The sequence below is a fragment of the Macrotis lagotis genome, chromosome 1, assembly GCF_037893015.1.
Source record: "Macrotis lagotis isolate mMagLag1 chromosome 1, bilby.v1.9.chrom.fasta, whole genome shotgun sequence".
Lineage (NCBI taxonomy): Eukaryota > Metazoa > Chordata > Mammalia > Peramelemorphia > Peramelidae > Macrotis > Macrotis lagotis.
In genome coordinates, this window is record NC_133658.1 from 320,690,252 (window position 1) to 320,709,890 (window position 19,639).

The following is a 19,639-nucleotide window of genomic DNA, read 5'->3' on the forward strand; positions in this document are numbered from 1 at the left end:
GTTCAAATCCAGCCTCAGACACTTAATAATTACCTAGTTGTGATTCTGGGCAAGTCACTTAACTCCCATTGCCTTAAATAAATAAAAATAAAATAAAAATGAAATGAAATGAAATGTCAGTCACATGAAAGAAAACAATGCTATGCATTTTATGTTTCTATTTTTGTTGTGAACTTATTAGTTATAAAAATGTACACATTTTAATAAACATAGAATAAGAAAAATGACTAAAACTGAGAATTCCTATTACTTGAAGTTTATTTTGTCCTTTTAAAAATTAAATTTAAAAAGGGTTTGCACAAATAAAATCAATGCAACCAAGATTAGAAGGTATGCAGAAAGTTGGAGAACAATTTTTTTACATCTAGTATTTCTGATAAAGAATTCATTTCTAAAATATATAGAGAACTGAGTCAAATATATAAGAATACAAGTCATTCCCCCATTGATAAATGATCAAAAGATATGAAAAGGCAGTTTTCAGATGAAGAAATTAACCCTATCTATAGTCATAATAAAAAATGCTCTAAACTGTGGTATATGTATGTCATGGAACACTACTGTTCTATTAGAAACCAGGAGCGGGGGTGGGGACGGCGGCGATGCGGCTGGGGCGGCGCGGGCTCCTGCTGCTGGGCCTCGGCCTGGGCGGGCTCCTCCCGGGGCCGGCGGAGGCCCCGAGCCCCGCCGGGACACCTCCGGAGCGGAGCCGGCCGTACGCCGTGCTGCGCGGGCAGAACCTAGTGCTCGTGGGAAGCATCTTCAGTATCCTCTTGGTCACTATGATCCTTATGGCCATTTGTGTCTACAAGCCCCTTCGCCGTCGCTAACTGGAAAACAGCTGAACTCTACAGACTCCTGTGTCAATGGGAACACGACAAGCAGTGGTACGTGGGGACCACTGAGGCAGCTGGGATCAAAACCCAAGTACTTGAAACCCACACATTCTCTGAAGGAGACAAAAGGAAGATAGAGAAGAGCTTCTGTTTATAATCAAATAGACCAACCACTAACAAAGTATTTTTTCCCCTCATTCTGTAGTATGTAAATAATCAGCTACTTGAGAGATTTTTGCTTTGGTGTAACTAACAGAAGACAGACTTGAATTATTCAGGTGTGTACTGTGAAGACAGCAAGTTTACTTTTGGCATAGTGTATGTACAAGCCCTCTTGGAAGGTATTAATTCTTAATTTTTAAAGATTTTAATAAGAATTCAAACATAACTTTGTTAAGTTTCATGTTCTGTCAGATGGAAATGAAAAATGAGAAGAGAAAATTTCTTTTCAATGGCAAAGTTCATGGTTGACCTGAGAAAACCTAAGAGTGCAAAGCCTTTTTCAGGGAGCTGGTACAACTGTGCACACTTAACTATTGCTTCAGCTTTTCAATCTCAACATAGCTCTGCCCCTTAAAATCAATATCTTTAGCAAGGCATGTCCCATATGCCTAAAAAGTACTGTTGTTTAACTGGAAATGTGCATTTTTTGTGTATGCTTGATTCAGCTTAAAGCACTGAGCTATATTTAATAACTATCTGAAAAAGCCAAAGTCCCACTTAGAAAAAGGTGCTCAGGTAGGCACCCTGGTGATGCTCCAAAACCAAGGGCAACATTTTGCATCTGGAAAGTTTTATCTTAAAATCGGCTATCTAGCTTTAAAATATAAATGTAAAAGCTGAAGCCCAGAGACTCATTACAACCTGTGCCCAAACAAATCCTATACTTCAAAAAAAAAAAAAAACTGGAGCTCCAGCCATGACCAGTCCTGAGTTGAAAGGGTAAATCAAGGCTTCTCAAGGGCAGCTTTGCATATCCACTGTGTATGGTGGACCTGAGTGTTTACACAAACTAAATCTTGACTAGTAAATGCTGCTATTATTTTGCACTGTTGGAATAAACTGGAAGGTTTTTTTGTTTTCTGTTTTTCAAATATGACAATTTAAGTACAGAAGTATCACTAGTATTTATTTTAGAAGTGCTAGATTTAATTATTTGGTTTGTCCAAATGTTTCCTTTATATTCCATTCAAATATAACACTGGTTTTGTGTAACTAGGGTCTGGTGAAGTGGTTTTTCTGTGTGTGTGTGTGTGTGTGTGTGTGTGTGTGTGTGTGTGTATGTGTGGTGTGCCCACACATACATTTGTGCATTAAGCCTTGGTAATGTATCACTTGATACATTGTTATCCATAATAGCAATTAATTTAGGTGGCCAATTTTATGTTTTCAAGCAAAATTTGAATTAAACTGAAATCCTACATTATAACATAAAAAAAAGAAAGAAAGAAACCAGGAGGGACAGGATTTCAGGGAAGCCTGGAGGGATTTGCATGAACTGATGCTGAGTGAGATGAGTAGAACCAGAAAAACACTATATACCCTAACAGCAACAAGGGAGTGATGATCAACCTTGAAGGACTCACTCATTCCATCAGTGTAACAATCGGGAGCAATTTTGGGCTGTCTGCAAAGGAGAGTACCATCTGTATCCAGTTAAGTAGCTGTGGAGTTTGAACAAAGTTCAAGGACTATTCCCTTCAATTTAGAAAAAACACAGATATCTTATTGTCTGATCTTGTTACCTCTTAGAATTCTTGTCTCTTCTCTAAGGATATGATTTCTCTCTCATCACACCCAATTTGGATCAAGGTACAACATGGAAACAAAGTAAAGACTGACAGATTGCTTTCCGTGCAGGGGTGGGGGGAGGGAAGTAAGATTGGGGGGAAATTGTAAAACTCAAATAATATTTTTAATAAAAATTAATTTTAAAAAATGCTCTAAATCAATACTGATTAGAGAAATGCAAATTAAAACAACTCTGAAGTATCACCTCAAACGTATCAGATTGGTCAATATGGCAAAAAAGATAAATGATCAGCTAATAAAGCACTATTGGTAGAGTTGGGAACTGATCCAATCATTATGGAGAACAATTTGGAATTATGCCTAAAGGGTAATAAAATTGTGTATACCCTTTGGTCCAGCAAGACCACTACTAGGTCCATATCTCAAAGAGATGTTGAAAAGGGGAAAAGATCCATATGTACAAAAATATTCATAGCAGCTCTTTTTTGTGGTGGCAAAGAGTTGGAAATTGAGGTGATACTCATAAATTGGGGAATGGCTGAACAAATTGTAATGAATGTGATGGAATACTATTGTTTTTATAAGAAACCATGAATAGAATGATTTCAGAAAAGCCTGGAAAAGCTTGCATGATGAGTAAAGTGAGCAGATCCAGGAGAACACTGAATTTTGTGATGATCCACTATAATAGACCTAGTTAGCCCTTCTCAGCAATACAATACAAAGACAATTCTAAAAGAATTGTAAAGGAAAATGTCATCCACACCCATAGGAGGAACTATGGAGTCTCAATGCAGAGCAAAACATACTAATTTCAATTTTTAAAATTTGTTTTATGCTTTAGGTTTTTTCCCTCTTGTGGTATTTTTTTTTCCTGTTCACAACATGACTAACAAGGAAATACATTTAACAAAGTTATACATATATCGCCTATATCAGAATACTCACTGTCAAGGGGAAGGGGGAGGCAAGGGAGGGAAGGAGAAAAATCTTATAAAATCTTATAAAAAACTGAATGTTGAAAATTATTTTTACATGTAATTGAAAAATAAAACAATATAAAAAGAAATGTATATTAAATGTAACAAGGTAACAAAATCATTTTTGTGTCCCTTGCTATGCTTTTTTTCTAAAACTATGAACCACATGAAAAAATGTGGGGTAGTTTTTAAAAAAGCAAACTTCACTTTGCTTATTTCTGGGAATCACATTTTAGGAAATACATTGACAAGATAAAGAAAGTCCAGAAGGGAAACCATAATGATGAGGGGTTTTGAAACCATGTCATATGAGAATCACTTGAAGGAAGGAGAAATGATTTACCTGCAAAACAAAGAATGAGAACCGACTTGGCACATAATAAGCACTATAAAAAGTTAGCTTATCTCACTATTGATATAATTCAATCCCTGATCATGCTGACTTCACTCTTATTCATATAATGGCAAACAAATATAGAAAAAATCATGCAAGCAAGCTTACTGGACTATTACAAATTAATGTTATGTAATCTCAATTGCAAAAAGGCAATTATTTTTATACCTTCTTAGTTAACTCACAGCGACTTTTTATCACAGCTACTTTTCAAACCTTTTCCCTCCTTAATCACATCATGGTTTCTCCTGCCTCCACCAGTTGAGAACCTTAAATTTCACTGGGAAAAAAAAACAGTATATTCACTGAAAACTTTCTTTCATCCTCTTCATCTCATATCATCCGGCTGTTTTCTGCCACTCTCTCTGCCTTCTCTCCTGTCTCAAGGTCCTTCTTGCCAAGGAAAATCCTTCTATGTGCACAAGTGATCCCATTCCATCTCATCTTCTTCAGCAGGTAAGAGATGAGGTGGAATGGGATCAGCCCCACTCTCTCACATTAATTTCCTCCTACTGGTTGCTTCTTTACTACCTATAAACATTCCCACATTTTCTTCATCCTCAAAAAACCCTAACTTGATCTTTCCATATCTGCTAGCTATCAACCTGACTACAATCAACACCATCATTTCCTTTCCTCTCACTCTCTTAACTACACAGTTTGGCTCCTGACTTCATCATTCAATTGAAACTGCTCTCTTCAAAACTACCAATCATCTCTGACTTGTTAGATCTAACTGCTTCTTCTCTTTTCTCTTCTGGAAGTTTCTTCAGTTTCTCTTGGAAACTGCAATCACCTTCTTCTTGATGCCTTCTTCTGAGGTTTTGTGACACTATTCTTTCCTAGTTCTCCTCCTGTTTCTTTAGTCTTCTTTGTTTGACCTTCAACCTGATCATGCTGAGTGTGGGTGTCCCCCAGGGACACCTTCTCTTTGTATATCATTTCTGTTGGCTATCTTGTGAGCTTCCATGGTTATAATCATCATCTCTATGTCTTTCTTGACTTCCAGTCTTGAACTTCCAACTGCCTCCCCTCTTTCTCAGTTTATTATTATTATTATTATTATTATTATTATTATTATTATTATTGGTACCACCATTTCCCAGTCACCTAGGCTCACAACCTAGATGTTAACCATAATTCCTCATTCTCTATATTCAATCAAATTCTAAATCTTGTCATTTTACTTTAATAACATAACATCTCTCCTATACTTCCCTCTTCTCTCTTCTAACATTACCACCTAAAATCCCCTTAAAAAAAAAAAAACAGTTCAAGTCCCTGTTCAAGAAAAGACACTTCAAGAAGGGGGTGGCTAAGTGGCTAGGTGGCGCAGTGGATAAAGCACTGGCCCTGGAGTCAGGAGTACCTGGGTTCAAATCCCGTCTCAGACACTTAATAATTACCTAGCTGTGTGGCCTTAGGAAAGCCACTTAACCTCTGGTTGTCTTGCAAAAGAAAGAATAAAGAAAACATGAAGGAAAGACAACTAACAGAAACAATTAATAAAGTTAAAAACTGGTTCTTGAAAAAGACTAATAAAATTGACAAACCCTTGGCTAATCTAATGAACAAGATGAAATCACAGTAAAAACAGAAGAAATAAAGAGAATATTTTAAAACTATCAGACTTAAAGAACATTTAGTATCTATACATCACATATTATTCTCCCAAACTAAGAAAGAATACTACCAGAAGACTTTTATGAAGCAAATATGGTCCTAATACTTAAACTAGGGAAAGATAAAACATTGAATAAACTATATATCAATATCATTAATGAACATTAACTCAGAAATTCTAAATAAAGTCCTACATCAATTTATCCAAAAAGCAATTCATTATTATCAAGTGGGATTATACCAAGGAGGAAAGGATAGTTCAACATTAGGAAAACAGTCAACATAATTAATTTATCAAAAACCAAAATTCCCCAAATCACATGATCATGCAGTAACTGCAAAAAAAAAGCCTTTGACAAAACCTATAACACTCTTTTATGCTTAAAAATCCCTATAAATTATAGGCATAGAAGAACCTTTTAAAAATAGCATAAAAAGAATCTTTCTAAAAAACAGCAAGCATAATATGCAATGGGAATTCATGAGAAGCTCTTTAAAAGTTCAAAATTAGGCTTCAACCAACATTTTATACCACATTCAAAATTTTCTAAATGAATATGTGATCTATACTATAAAAATTAAAAGCAAAACATCACATAACTCATAACTCTTACAGTTTGGGGCAAAAACTTAACTAACAAGTGAGAGACAAATACAAAAGATAAAAAAGATAATTTGATTACTTAAAACTGAAAAGTTTCTACAGAGACTACATTGATATATCTAGGTTAAGAAGAGAAATGGTTGAATGGGGGGAAAAAATCTTTATATTGGATTTCTCTAATAAGAATTTGTTATCCAGCTATATATTTACACACACACACACACACACACACACATATTCTACAATATATAAAGGGTCAAAGACATGAAAAAATAGTTCTCAAAGAAGAATGATAAAGTATTTACAACCACATAAAAAATGCTCCAAATCACTAATAATAAAAGAAATGCAGATCAAAACAATCCGAAGTTTCACCTCACATCCTGAATATTAGAAAATTAACAAAAATAGGAATAGTCTTTGTTGGAGGGGTTGTAAAAGGATAGGCACATTAATACTTTGCTCGTGAAGCTGTGAAATGGTAAAACTATTTAGGAAAGCAATTTGTAATTATGCAAATAAAGTGACTAACACCCCCATATCCCCTGAACCAGAAACTTACTTAACTTATACCCCAACTGATTCATCAATAATAAAAAATTTCTTATATACTACAAAATATTCTAGCATCACTTTTTTTAAGATAGTTAAGAATTGGAAACAAAGTGGATGCCATCAACTGGGGAATGCAGAGAAGCATGAAAAGATCTATATGAACTGATCCAGAGTTCATATGCAGAGCCAAGAAAACAATATACACAGTAACAACAATGTAAATGGAAAGATTACACCTTAAGAAAATGCAACAAAATTATAAAAATCAAAGATATATAAGAAGACTCCATCTATCTACTCCTTCCTGGGTGTGGAGGTTCACAGGTTACATACACATTGAACATATTTTCAGACTTTTTCAATGTATCAACCAACTTTCTTTGTCTTTAAAAAAATACTATTTGGGGGTAGCTAGATGGCGCAGTGGATAAAGCACTGGCCCTGGGGTTAGGAGTACCTGAGTTCAAATCCAATCTCAGACACTTAATAATTACCTAGCTGTGTGGCCTTGGGCAAGCCATTTAACCCCATTGCCTTGCAAAAACCTAAAAAAAAAAAAAAACATACTATTTGTCAATGGGATTGAGAAGGGAAGGGAAAAGCAATACATGTAATATTGTGGTGATAAAAGAAATAGAAAATATTAATAATAAAAACATAAAAACATTTCAAATATACACAAAGAATTATGAAGTTACCAAGATCTGTGGATTCTACTCCATAACATCTATCACCTTTCCTTCCACTTATATTGCCACCACCTTAGTTCTTTACTTAACTTTCAGATTATTTTAATACTTTTCTAACTGGCTAACCTGCCTCCCATCCTTCATAGAGTTACCAAAATAATATTTTCCTATTAAGTAAGTCTTACCATGACACTATTACTACTACTAAAAAATTTTAAGTGACTACTTTTTTGTCAATAATATAGAATACAAACTCTTTAGTATTTAAAATCTTCTCAATTTTTTTGTTTCCTCTTACTCATATTCAAAAACCCTACATTAAAGCAAAGCTGGACTATTAGCAATTCCTCAAAACTTACTTGCCAGTAAGTTACTTTCAATCTTCTTATATTTAGAATGTACCCCCTTCCTAGAAGTCCCATCCTTCAGGTTCATCTTATATTTTACCTCCTCTGTGAAGCTTTTTCTTATCCTTTTTAATAGAAAATATTTTCTCTTCCATCAAATTTTCATAGATTTTTAATCTAGATTTTGTTTTTTGCCCCAATAATCTCCCTGCCTCCCAACCAGTTAAAATGTAAATTCTTTGAAGGTAGGGATTGTGTGGATTTGGGAATGGGGGAAAGGGGAATTTGATATTTCTAAGTGCCTAAGACAGTAATTTGCGCTCTGAGTATTTAATTTTTATTTAAATTAACAAAAACAATTATACTTAGCTTCTTTCAGGTTTCAACTGTTGAGTCACCCTATATATAATACATTCCTTGCTCATTCATTCAAATATTTATTGAGCATCTATTATTTGCAAGGCAAATTCAGTGTACTTAAAAAGATACCTAAAGGAAAGAGATTCAAACATAAAACTCAAGTCTCAAGTTTGCAGTTATTTCTCTAGCATCTCTACTGTTTATCAGTTTTCTTTAAGGTGGAAAAAAAAGATCTCTGACACAAGAACAAACACCCTCTTTTGTGTTTTGATAGTTTTCAAGATTTTTTTAAGATTTCAAGAGAAAAGGTCTTCCATTCTTCTATACTCGGGCAGCTGATAAGTAATACATAGCAACAGCACAAAATGATGGAGTAGTCTACTTATCTTTAGGAGCTGGTGCTGCAAGGCAAGGAGGGTTGAGAGAGGTGCCACTTCTTTTTCCTTTCAAAATGACTCTGACCCCAGGGCCAAGGAGAAGGGGGCACAAGGAGGTGAGTGATAACAAATCATAACTCAATTTTTCACTTTACTTCCTGCCCACAATTAAACATACAAAACAATATAAAGTTCACACAGCTTAAAAGTAGCAACAAGACAGTGCCAGTTACTCCCAGTTCAAATTGGCTTCAAAGCTGGCATCCATTCTCATTCTCCCTATTTGCAGGGTTAGGTCACACTATTGACAATCTCTATGAGAGTAACCTGATAAGTTATGACTTCCCTCAGTCAGCCAAACCCCTTCTCATACACACACACACACACACACACACACACACACACACACACACACACACACACACACACAAACACACACACAGTGTCTCTCTCTCTCTCTGTCTCTCTCTCTCTCTCTCTCTCTCTCTCTCTCTCTCTCTGTCTCTGTCTCTTTCTTCCCCCCTTATTAATTCTCACCATCAGTTTTTTTACATGAAGGCACTGAAAAATATTTTGTTAAAACAACTGGGGTTTTTTTATATTTTGTACCTGAAATCTACATCAGAAATGTCATTATGAGCATCCCTCACTCAGTTTAAAAAGAAAAATTACCTTTGCTTATAGATAAATTTTTATTCAGATGTTATAGAAACTTAAAATTCTAAAGGACTGATTGTTTACTCAAAAATAACAGTGAAGATGATGATTATGAACTAGAAACTAGATGGCAGCACTTACCTGCTTTTTACTCATTCACAAATCAAAGAGGACAAAAATATATTTTCATAGGATCACAGATTTAGAGCTAGAAGAGATTTTACAGGGAAACAAATTCAGCTACCTTGTTTTACATATGAGGAAAATGAGGTTGACAGATTATTAAATGACTTGCTCAAAGTGGGAAAGTTGAAATTTGAACCCAAGTTTTAGGGCACAAAAATCCAGTGCTCTTTCCACAGTACTATACTGACTCATGTTAAATTTAAGGTAGTGGTGGGATATCCAATTGGAGAAACTTAGGAGGTAAATCAGGTCCATTAGTACTCCGTAGAAAAGCTGTCAACAAGGGGTTATAGATTTGCGATCTACATGAATGATGATAATTAAAGTCATATGAGTATATGAGATGATAAAAGTATAGAAAGAAAACTCATTCAATTCAATTTAATTCAACAGACATTTATTAAGCTTCTCCTGTATGATAAGTACTCTCTAGGTCCAAAGATAAAAAAAGAAGTAATTCTTACTTTCAAAGAAATTATAATCTAGGGCTGCTAGGTGGCGCAGTGGATAGAGTACTGGCCTTGGAGTCAGGAGTACCTGAGTTCAAATCCGGCCTCAGACACTTAATAATTACCTAGCAAGCCACTTAACCCCATTGCCTTAGAAAAATCTTAAAAAAAAAAAAAAGAAATTATAATCTACTGGGGAAAAAAACAGTATGTTCAAAGGTGAATAAATATAAAATACAATTAAATGTTCAAATGGATCTGCCATCCCCAGTAATATGGGACTAAGAATAAATATAATGTAGACATAGAAATAGAGTATTGGTCATTGGATTAAATCAGTGCTGAGTCAGCATACATAGGGTAACAAACTCATATTAGAGAAATTTGATAGCAAGACAATAAATAAGGCAATGTCACAAGGTAACACATAATTATTAAATGAATTCTATGTAACATACTGCCTAATGTTTGGAGGGGGGAAGGGATCGTTTCCAGTTCAAATGGTCAGAAAGGGCTTTCCAGAAGAATTGGAATTTGAATTAGGCCTTGAGAAATAAAGAGGCTATTAACACATGGAGAAAAGGAGGAAAGAAATGCAGTATTCAAAGGAAACTATGAAACCCTATGAAAAAAGCAAGGAGATAGGAGAATGAAAACAGTGTTCAGAGATACAGTTGATTGGAATAAGGGAGATATGATTGGGAAAATATATGCTGCTAAATGACTAGAAGGATGCCATGTTATATGGATGACCATGAATACCAGACTAGAAGTTTTGGTCTTTTTCTTGCATAAAGTTGGGAGTTCATGAAAGTTTTTAAGCAAGAAAGTTCCTAAGTAGTACTTTATTTAAGAAGACTAATCTGATAGAGGTATACATGTTAGATTGGAGGGGAAGGCAGTGGGCACATGGAGAACAGTTTAAGAAGCATCTCAGTCTAAAGTGCTGACTTACATACTAGGGAATTCAATAGAAATCATCCACATTAAAGCAGTTTCTGAATGACTTGACCTCATACCTCCTGATGGTCTTCAAATTCTGTTTAGTTGGAAGAATTCACAGATGTACAAAATCACATACTGACACTAGCTTATTCTCATTTCTTATTACAGGATCAAACCTGGTTACATAGAAAAAGATAAACAAGACAGTTCTACTTCCCTCTATTGGTGATATGGAATGGATGCATCAAGGCACCATCTACTCTGAAGTCTTTAAAAATCCTCAAAGTCCATGTAAAGTTTGTGTGGCTCAACTGCATCAACTTACATAAGAGCCATCATCCCAGGGCAGCTAGGTGGCATAGTGGATAAAAGCACCAGCCTTGGAGTCAGGAGTACCTGGGTTCAAATCCAGTCTCAAACATTTAATAATTACCTAGCTGTGTGGCCTTGGGCAAGCCACATAACCCCATTTGCCTTGCAAAAACCTAAAAAAAAAAAAAAAAGATCCATCATCCCCTTGCACTGTACTGTGACCTTTGTGGAAAACAAGTTTAAACAATATAGTGTTCTAAGTAATGCTCTAAATTATTCATGTATACATCAAGGATAAGAGAAAGAAGTAAGGGGGACAAAATCCTCATCATTATTGTCAAATAATTGTGAAACAATACTGAGCCACCCAAGTTGCAAAATGGCAATTTCAGAGTAGAAAAATATCTTTAGGAATCCTCAAGATTCTGGGCTTGGACTTTAGAATGCGTTAAAGCCTGCTGAGATACCATTACAAGCTTTCCACACCATACCTAAAGCAAATTAACAGAATCAAACACTGGAAATTGAAGTGAATACATGTTGTAAAATATTTTCCTTCATCACAACAGATTACTGCCATCATCATCTGAAATACAGCCATCATTATAGATTCAAAATCAACATGTCAAGTGCTTCCTAGAGCAACTTTAATGAAAGAGACAGATTAGACAAAAAAAAAGTCATCACCATGTGGTAAATCTTTTATGAATTACTGTTCAGATAGATTACTGAATATAGTTTCTCTTTTATAAAGGTCATTCTTGCCTGTAGGCAAGAAAGAAGGAAGAGTCAGGAGTAACTCTTGGAACTCTGAAGTCCTGTCTCATGCTTCAATTTAACCCAGGCTACTATAAAAAAAAATATACACTTACTTTGCTCATGTACTTGAATATTAGCAATAATAAAGTTACCATCTAGAGACATGATACCAAGATAAAGTAAAACTGCAGAGTTAAATCCCCAAGTTATATAATTAAGAAGGATCAAGACAATACAGCAATTTTGAAATTACAAAATAAACACCAAACTATGGATAAATCAAGTACAAATCTTAGTATTTAGTCAATCCACTTCAGCCTTTTTTAATCAGTTCAGTGAAAGAGCTCTGCTTTCTCTTTATTTCTCAGCCTAATCTCTTTTTTCCAAACATGTTCATATCTTTGCTTAATTTTTTCACTAAAGAGAACAACCACTCAATTTAGAGAAATTTGAAGCCTTACAAATTTATTTAAGTCCATTATCTATGGCTATTTTTAAAGCAGCAAGAAAAAGGTCTTCAAGGCAAAATGGAAATCAGTGAATACTGGTTCACAGATATAGAATATGTTATATCAAGCTACTGAGACATCAGCATTAGTCTCAAAACTGAAAGATAAAAAAAAAATTTCTTTAAGCCAAATTAGCTTTCTTAAGAATTATAATAAAAGGGGGCGGAGCCAAGATGCAGACAAGAGAGGATCATCTCTTAGGCGCTCTCTCTCAAAACTTAAAAGCTAAGGATTCTAACTACATTTTCGAGAGACAAAATCCACAGAGGGACCCAGTGAGGCAGTTCTCCAAACCAAGGCAACCTGGAAAAGAGCGGAAAGGCTCGGCTCCACAGGGTCAGAGGGGTAGCCCACCAGAAGGGTGGCCTGCCAGAGCCAAGGAACTTCAGCCTCCCAGAGGCAGCCCCAGGGCACTGGGAGCTAAGGCTCACAGCAGCGGGGGAGTTTCCTGGCCTACACCCCAGGGAGCACCAAGCACAACTTGGGGTAACAGCAGGGGGACCTCTGCCAGAGCGAGCACATGAAGCCCAGCCCTCAGAGCACACAGCGAGCAGTTTGGTCATGGCAGCGCAGACCCAGGAACAGGAAGAAGAAGTAGGAAAGCCAGAGCTCCCAGGGCATGAGCCCATTGAAGAGAGACTGGGGAGCTCTACCCCTGGAACAGGATGCTGGGGTTCTGACCACATTCAGATCCTGATCGCAGTCTAGGCGCCCCCCATAAAATATCAGGGCCTCCCACCTCAGCCCCATGGCAGAGGGGTGCACTTGTGGTCATTCACAGACAGGGAAGACAGAGCCTCACACACTCAAAAGCTCAGGAAGCACCCCAAAACCAGGCACAGGCTGGGAAATGAGAAAGCAGAGAAAAAAGAGGAATACCATTGAGAAATACTTTGCCTGTGATCCCAAGAAGGATCAAAACACTCAATCTGAAGATAAGGAAGCACAAGCTCCTGCATCTAAAGACTCCAAGAAAAACAGAAACTGGGCTCAGGCTATGACAGAGCTCAAAAGAGACTTTGAAAATCAAGTGAGAGAGATAGAAAAAAGTTGGGAAAAGAAATGAGAGAGATGCAGGAAAAACATGAAAATGAAGTCAGCAGCTTAGTCAAGGAGATACAAAAAAAGCTGAAGAAAATAACATGCTAAAAACCAGCATGAGTCAAATGGATAAAACAGTTCAAAAAGTTATTGAGGAGAAGAATGCTTTAAAAAGTAGAATTGGCCAGATGGAAAAAGATAAGAAAGCTCTCTGAGGAAAACAAATCCTTCAGACAAAGAATAGAACTGAGGGAGATTGCTGATTTTACGAGAAATCGGGACACAATACTTCAAAACCAAAAGAATGAAAAATTAGAAGAAAATGTGAAATATCTCATTGAAAAAAACAACTCATATGGAAAACAGATTTAGGAAAGATAATTTAAAAATTATTGGAATACCTGAAAGTCATGATCAGGAAAAGAGCCTTGACATCATTTTCAAAGAATTACTACAGGAAAATTGCCCTGATATCTTAGAAGCAGAGGGCAGAGAAAGAGATCCAAAAAAAAAAAAAACAACTCCCAGGAATATTATAGCCAAGTTCCAGAACTCTCAAGTCAAAGAGAAAATATAATAAGCAGCCAGAAGGACGCAATTCAAATATTGTGGAGCTGCAGTCAGGATCACACAGGACTTAGTAGCAACTACATTAAAAGCTCATAGGGCTTGGAATATAATATTCCGGAAGGCAAAAGAGCTTAGAATGCAACCGAGAATCAACTACCCAGCCAAACTGAACATCCTCTTCTGGGGAAAAAGATGGACTTTCAATGAACCAGGGGAATTTCAAATGTTCCTTTTGGAATGGCCAGAGCTGAACAGGAGGTTTGACCTTCAAATACTGGACTCAGGTGAAGCATAGAGAGTGGAGGAGAAGGGGAAAATATGAGGGACTTAATGATGATGAACTATGTGTATTCCTGTATAGAAAAATGATACTGATAATACTCATATGAACCTTCTCAGTTAATAGAGCAGGTAGAAGAGCTTCTATAATTGAATCACAGGAGAAAGCTGAATTTGAAGATATATTGTGGTGTAAAAATGGAGTCAATAGATAAAAGGGAAATGTAATGAAAGAAAAAGGAGAGGAGGAATAGGCTAAGATATTTCATATAATAAGATTTTTCTTTAGTACAATGAGCTATTACAATGATATGGAAGAGGGAAGACAAGGGGGAATGAGGGAATCTTTGCTCTCATCAGAGGTGGCTAGGAGAGGAAACAGCATATATATTCAATGGGGTATAGATATCTGGAGTAAGAAGGAAAGAAGAGGGACAGGGGGAAGGAGGGGATGTGAGTGATGAAGGAGAGGATGGACCATGGGGGGAGAGTGGTCAGATATAACACATTTTCTTTTTTACTTCTTGCAAGGGGCTGGGATTGGATGGCCTGTCCGGGACCATAGGGCCAGCTGGATGCTGGGCCGAAGGGGTGGTAGGGGGACTCGGAGCCTCTTGGCCCCAGGACCAGGGATCTGTCTGCTGCACCACTCAGCTACCCTACAGCAGAGTCAGTGAAAGGAGAAAGAAAATATAGTACATGGTAGTGGAGAAATATGAAAGGAGGGAGTTGCAATCAGCAAAAGCAACAGTGGAAAAATATTTAAGTAACTTTTGTGATGGACTTATCATAAAGAATGTGATCCACCTGCAACAAAGTTGATGGTGTTGGAACACATTTATTAGTATTAGTATTAGTATTAGTATTAGTATTAGTATTAGTATTAGTATTAGTATTAGTATTAGTATTAGTATTAGTATTAGTATTAGTATTATTGGGGGGGAGGTTGCAGGGCAAATGGGGCTAGGTGGCCTGCCTGGGGTCACATAGCTGGGTGATTGTTAGGTGTCTGAGGACAGATTTGGATCCAGGTGCTCCTGGATCAAGGGCCAGTGCTCTGTCTGCCACCCGGCCGCCCCTACTATTACTATTTTGTTTTATTTTGGATCTTTTTTTTGTTTGTTTTTTCAGGGCAATGGGTTTGGGGTGGCTTGCATGGGGTCACACAGTTGGGTGATTGTAGGGTGTATGGAGCCAGATTTGGGCTCAGGTGCTCCTGGCTCCAGGGCTAGTGCTCCGTCTACTGTGCCACCTGGCCATACCTAAAATTATTACTATTATTTTTTTTTAGTTTTAATTTTAATTTTTTTCTCTCCCCTTTATCATGCATGCGGGTCTATATTTTTTGGGGGGAGGGGGTATTATGTTTACTCTTAAAAAAGAATATTTTATTAATGTATAAAAAACATTATTTGTACAAAAATAAGAATAAATACGTAGAAAAAATTATAATAAAAATTATAATCATCTTCATCCCCAAATAAGTTTTCTGAATTTAAATATTCTTATTCCTAAAATAATAAAAAGAATGTCAATAATTCAACAAATTCTAAATTTTCTTAAGCACTCATTATGTTCCAAGAGCTATACTAAATGTTGAGAGAAATAAAAGCTTTCACACATCATGGCCCTCATAATTCTGATTATTTTGGATTCATTAGCATATTTCTCCTAGCAATCCATAGTTCCTCTCTAGTTCATGAGATTTTGGTAAGACATTAAAATGACCAATCTTTATTTAAATGTGAGTATCTCTAGAAAAAGTGCCATAAAAAATAAACATGACAATAAATAGGAAAAATAAGAATGTAACAGTCTAAGGAGATAATTCATCAGTGCAGATAGTTATAATATCATATGACTGCATCAAAGAGATATAAGAAAAAAGTATTATGTTAACTCTAAAAGAATAGATCCTTCTAACTGAAAAAAATAAGAAAACTTCCTGGAGGAGGTGGCATTATTATTGAGCTTTAAAAGGTAGGTAAAGGGGTGGCTAGGTGGCGCAGTGGATAAAGCACCGGCCATGGAGTCAGGAGTACCTGGGTTCAAATCTGGTCTCAGACACTTAATAATTACATAGCTGTGTGGCATTGGGCAAGCCCCTTAACCCCATTTGCCTTGCAAAAAGAAAAAAAACCTAAAAAAAATCTAAAAAAAAAAGGTAGGTAAATATCAGATTGGCCAAGTTGACAAAAAAGAAAATTGATCAATATTGGAGAGGATGTGGGAAAATTGGGACATTAGGTACTACTGGTGAAATTGAGAATTGATTGAATCATACCAGAGAGCAATCTGGTACTATGCCCAAAGAGCAATAAAACTGATCATACCCTTTGATCCAAGAATACCAATGCTAGATTTATATCCCAAAGAAATTATAAAAAAAACAGGAAAAGTCTCACATGTTCAAAAATGTTTATAGCAGTTCTTTTGTAATAGCAAAAAAAATGGAAATTGAGGGGATGCCCATCAATTGGGGAATAGCCAAAGTTATGGTGTATGAATGTTATGGAATACTAATGTTCTATAAGAAATCATGAGAGATTTAGAGAAATATGGAAAGACTTGCACAAATTGATGCTGAGTGAAGTTAAGGAGAATCAAGAGAACATTGTACACATTAACAATATTGTGAGATGATTCACTATGATGGATGCAGCTCCTCCAGCAGTTCAGAGATCCAGGACAACCCTGAGAGACATGCCATGGACATCCAGAGAAAAAAATTAGTCTGAATGCAGAGCAAAGCATACTATGTTCACTTTTTAAAACTCCTTTGATGTTTTTCCTTTCTTTCTGGATTTTTTGTTCCCCTCAGTTCTAATTCCTCTTTCACAACATGATAATATGTAAATATGTTAAACACAAATGTTAAACATATACAACTTTTACCAGACTGGGGAGAGGGAAGAAAAAGGAGAGGGGTAAAAAATGTAGAATTCATATTGGAAAGATAAAATAAAATTTCAATAAAAACTTAAATATAAAAAAAATTAAAAGGTAAGTAGAAATTCAACAGGCAGAGAACATTTCTTGAGGCAGCTAGGAAGTGCAATGGATGGTACACCAGCCAGGAAGTCAATAAAACTTGAGTTCAAATCTGGTCTCAGACACTTGTGACCCTGGGCAAGTCACTTAACCCCACTTGCCTCCAAAGAGTAAGCAGAGGAGTGGGGAATTTAGGAATAAGGTACAGCTTTACCAAAGGCATAACAAAAGCACAGGGAATATTCATGGAGCAGATTAGTCTAATTTGGCTAGAACATAAAACACATAAAAGAGGAATAATATGAGATAAGACTGTAAAAAGCAGGATGTACCAAGTTATGGAGCATTAGCCAAAGGAGTCTAAATTTTATTCAGGAGGTAATAACAAAATTTTAGTACTCTAGATAGATATAGGATCTCATCAATATGGTCCTCCTTCCAACAATACATATCACAGACCTCCCAAGCCTTCTGAATCTGTGTGATTCTTGATTCCAACCTCCCAAAAGTCCTGTCTTTGAGTCAAAGGAAGGGTCTCTCCACTGAACTGGAAAAATATATGGCTTAGTTTTACTAGTATTAGTAAAAGTAAGTCATATAGCTTTTCTAACTCTGTTTCTCTGATAATATCTTTTGCTCTACTCCATGCATGCAAGTTGTTTCTGATTACATAATGCAGTCTACATATACCCATCCTCATCATCATAATAATTGATGATTATATATCAATTCAGCATGTGAAGAATGTTTCACCTCCATTACTTTATTTGATCTCCACAACAGTCCTATATGATAAGAATTCCAGGTGTAAACTATCTCCATTTCACAGATGAAGAAAATAAGTTTGAAATATTAAGCGACTTGCCCATGTAGAATTCAAAGCCAGTTGTTGTTTCTCATTCCAAGTTCACGTTTTTGTCTACTCTACCATGCTGCCTATAGGAAATCACTAAAGCAAAGTGATCACAAGTGACATAACTAGAAATAGTACAATAAAAGTTAACCTGGCAACAGTATAAAGGAAGATTGAAAGGGAAGAGAAGAAATGAATGGAGAAAGGAAAGTCTTTAGCAGGCAGTTGATAACAGTCCAGTAAAATGGTAATGATGACCTGAACAAGGAAAGTATACCTGAATGCATGTGAAAGGTGAAAGAGATTGAAGAGTCAGAGATAATCCTCATGACCAGAGGAGTCTAAGTAAATAGAGTCACAAAAAGGAATAATTTTTTTTTAAATGAAGGAAGAGTAGTTTTAAGACAAAAGTGATAAGCTTGGTTTTGGACATGATATGTTTGGAGAGACCAGTAGTAAGACATTCAAATGGAGATTTCTCTTGATATTCAAACCTGGGATTCATATGCAATAACAATCCTGGAAATGTAGATTTGGGGCACTGAAGTGATAGATGAAACAACTAGAATAAAGTGGGGAAGAGAAAGGAATAAGCACCTACTATAGTGTAGGTATTGTGCATATATCTCATAAAATTCTCCCATAAACCTATTAGTCCCACTTTACAGTTGAGGAAATTGAGGCAAAAAGAGATTAGCTGATTGTCCCAGGGTCACACAGTTAGCAAAAGTCTGAGGTCAAATTTGAACTCAGGTCTTCCTTACTCCATACCCAGAGCTCTCTATCTACTGTTCCATCCTTAGAGCAAAGTCAGTATCTTTCTTCTGTAATCAAAGAGAAGGAAGAGAAATAATAATGAGGCTGAGAAGTTTTAGAAGAGAGTAAGGAAATAAAGGGTGTTACTACTGGATGGCATTATTTTTTTCTTATCTAATAAGAGACTAAAATAATTTACTCTAAGTAGCAGAGATGTTATATGGAACTAAGAGGAAAGAAAAAAATTATAACAATAGCTATAGAAAATGAGATGGGGAAACTAATTGATAAGGATGGAATTGGAATTATCAAGTAGCAGCAAGGGCCCAGGTAAGTTTTATATTATGAATTTGTAGTGCTGGATACAGTCTAGCCCTCAATAAATATCTGTTTAATTGGCTGACTGTTGACCTCTGCCAAATTCTGTAAAACTATATGTTCTACACCAAAAGGTCCCATCTAGCTATGATTTTTCTCATGTTTTTTTCATTTCTCCCTCACTGAACAATATCATTTCTCATTCTATCACAGGGACTACTTTAAGCAGTCCCCACCAGCTGCTTCTGAATCTCTTATCCCCCATAAAGCAGGAAAGAAGTGAAACTTGCCAAGGGAAGTCAAATAATCTTGTTAAATTAGTTAAATCAATGCAAGAATAAACACAAAATCAATAAGTTTCTACTTATTGATTAAATAAGATTATAGATTAAATAATATTTGTCTAAAGTAGTTGGAAAACTGTCATGTGGAAGGGAGATTAAAGTTCACAGACTTTTGTGTTCAAAAAATTTCTCTCTTCAAGGAATCCTGGATGT

The 19,639-nt window shown here is 36.0% G+C and overlaps 1 pseudogene; it reads left to right on the forward strand.

Annotated features, from left to right (window-relative positions):
* Positions 1-866: 866 nt before the first annotated feature.
* LOC141495682 (thymidylate synthase pseudogene) overlaps positions 867-19,639 on the forward strand; it is a 35,807-nt pseudogene continuing 17,034 nt past the window's right edge.